Genomic DNA, 3,524 nt, shown 5'->3' on the forward strand with positions numbered 1-3,524 from the left:
TTGTCCTATACACTATGTTGGTGTGAGCCATAGGGAGCGAGGCAAGGAGAGTGTATTTTCTTCTCAAGAAAAAGCAACCCTTCTCATCTCACTTAAGTAACTATTTATAAAATAAGAAGAAGAGTGGACAAAAACCCCACCCATCATGGAGCAAGGCTTGGGCGCCAACACAATCCAATTGGACGATGCTTGGGTATCAATTTTTAATTACTATCTTTTGTTTATACCATTTTGTTTATACTATATAAATAAAATGTATAATTAATTTTCTCTAAAATTAATTTTTCAATAAAATATCAAGGTATTAATTACACTTTATAAATAACATGTATTATTTATTTTAATCACCAAATATTTTGTTTGTGTTATCAAGTTAATTCGGGGACAAATGGACCTGTAGTTCTAAGTTCTAATAAATTAATTATTATGCTAACTCTTGGCTTAATAAATTAATTTATCAACTATGAAATTTGTCTACTAAAAATTCATAGCTGCACTCCCAGAACATAGTCTTATATTATTAGAAGTTGTAACTCATATATGTGTCGATTGATATAGTCATTGCATGAGTTAACCATCCACTAATTATTCTTAATTAGAGTTGGGTCAATATTCGTTAACCTCTCTAATTATATATTCATCAACCAATATCCTTGATATTATAATAAATATTTCTATAACTCATTTATAGATAATATTTTTGTTCTCAATACCAAAAGGAATAATTAATCTACTTCCAATCAGGGAAGGAGTGGATTCCATATCTGTAGATTATGTTCCTAGCTACCTGAAATTCCCATGACTCCAAGATATAAAGAATTAGGTCTATGTTTTCTTTCATAAATTGTACTGGATAAGTGAAGATCTATCGAGTGATGAATGATGAACTGTGCTCACTACAAGAAAAAGGCTCTACAGCGACAACTTGTCGTCGTTGTAGATCAAGATGTCGTCTATGTAGGTCTACTGCGACGAAATGTTGTTGCCAAAATGACGTCGAAGTAGGTCCGTATGTGTTGCGACCTACATCAATGACAAAATACAGTCGTCACTGTAGATCAAGAATTCCTCGCTGTAGATTATGTTCCTGCCTCTTGTTCCCTCCAAATTTATGGTACCCTACAGCGACGACGACATATTGTCGTTGTAGGGTACCAAGAGTTTGGAGGGTCTGGTCATGTATTGTTGACGACCCTACAGCGACGAGTAATTGCTTTAGCTTACTTTTTTAATAAATTTAAACAAATAATTTTTCATGGATTTCGACTACATACAGCGAAGACGTTAGAGTCATTGCAATAGATGTCGTCATTGTAGAGTCTTTTTCTTGTAGTGACTTCAGGATTAAGACATGTCTCAAACAATCATTGAGTGATGAATGATGAACTACTATATTTTAACATAGATTGTTAAAAGTTATTTCTTTCATCGTGTCCCAGTCCTATACAAGCTATATTGTATATGACACATCTATCTCCATGTGTGAACTACATGTAACAACTCTGATAGACATTTTTGTCTAAGAAAGAAGTTAGACTGTGCACATAATATTAATTAAAATAGAGCTCACATGTATATTAGCAATTACAAATTTTTTTATGTTATCATCTCGAATTAAATCCTCTTGTATATATATATATCAATATATATACACTTAATACAAGCTCACATGTAATAACATCTTATATTTCTAGATAATTTCCATGTAAATATTAATACAAATATGAGTAAAACATTATCTTTATTAAACATTAAGTAAATGTTATACAGAAATAGGCTTTAAGATAGGGGTGCACCCAAGGCGGGGAATTAGTGGGAAATGCTGCCTCCATCCCCACCAATTTTAATCCTCGTCCCCATTAATAATTTTAATCCCCATCCATACCCCTGTACCCACCTATTCCTCAGCCGGGGTTAAAAATTCCCTGTTGGAGCAGGGAATTCCTGTCAAGATCGATTTATTTAAAAAAATTAAAAGAAAAATGGCGGACTTCGTAAAAATTAAAATATTACACAAAATTTATAATTTAAAATACCAAACATTATTCCAATTTTTTTTTTTAAATTACTAATATACTACAGTAGCGCATATAGAAAGATAGAAAATACATAATTTTTTAAAAAATAAATAAAAATTTAAATGGGCCCCATCAAGGCAAGGATTGTCATCCCTGCCCTCGCTCCTTTTAACATTCAGAGATGAAAAATTGTCCCCCCCCCCCCCCCCCCCCCCGCTTTAATAGGAGCAGGTCCCCACGGGGCCTTGTCCCTATGGGAAAAATGTGCATCCTTGCTTTAAAGGCACATATCCCAACAATCTCCATTCTCCCCAAAGAAGATGAGACATATTGCATAATCTTGAGCTTGAGTAATGTCCTTCAAAGCTTTCAGCCACTATCGTCTTTATAAAGGGGTAAACATGGTTTGTTGCTGATTTGATCTTTTAAATAATAATTTCCTCTCTATGTACTCTCTCTAATGAGGTGGTACTTATGCTCTATATGCTTGTCGTTTTTATGAATTCTTTGTTCTCTTGAATTGGCAACTACTTTTCTTGTCACAGTGTTGTGTGATTAATTTCTCCATACCTAGAACAATTTCCAAATCTTCAAAATAATTTTTGAGCCATACAACCTCTTTAGCTGCTTCACTAGCAGCTACTTCCACGGTTGATCAACAATGCAAGAATGATTGATGCTTCTCCACACTATTGCTCAATCCCCAAGTGTGAAGACTGATATAGATGTTGAATTCCCTGAATCTTGATAAGATTGGAAATCAGAATCTGTACATCCCACATGTATCAAATTCTCGTTGAAATATACTAACATATAGCCTCTCGTTCTCTTAAGATACTTAAGAATGTGTTTGACTACTATCTATTGATCGAATCCTGAATTTGACTATTATCTACTAACTATACCCACTATGTAGCATATGTTAGGTCTAGTACATAACATTGCATACATTAAGCTTCCTACTGTGGGAAAATAGGGTATTTGTATCATCTCTGCTTCCTCTTGGGTATTTATATCTTATTTATATATCATGCTTTTGACAGAGCCAATAATTTTTTTTTGGGATCATGGATTAACCGTATCCCAATAACACAACTTGCCTCTCCTAGCATTGTCCTTGGCGATGCTCTTGTATACATAAGGCTCATCATCATTTTGGTGAAAGCCATAAGATTTAACAGCTTGGTCAAATCTTATGTTCCAATCCTTGGACGTTTGCTTGAGTCCGTTAAAGTATCGTTACAGCTTGCAAACCTTTAACTCTTGACCTTGCTCCACAAAACCCTATGGTTGTATCATAAAGATGCTTTCATTAAGATGGCCTTTCAGAAATGTCATTTTTACGTTCACTTGGAAAATTTAATAATTGAAATAGTTGGTGGACGAGATGAAGGTAGAAAAAATTGAGAAAAGAAATTAACTTGGTCAGTCAATTTTTGTAGATTATTCTCCAATTTTTCTATATATTCTCTTGAATGGTGAGGACGAGCTTGAGACTCGATGAAG

Source organism: Humulus lupulus, chromosome 5 (genome assembly GCF_963169125.1).
Source record: "Humulus lupulus chromosome 5, drHumLupu1.1, whole genome shotgun sequence".
In the NCBI taxonomy this organism is placed as follows: domain Eukaryota; kingdom Viridiplantae; phylum Streptophyta; class Magnoliopsida; order Rosales; family Cannabaceae; genus Humulus; species Humulus lupulus.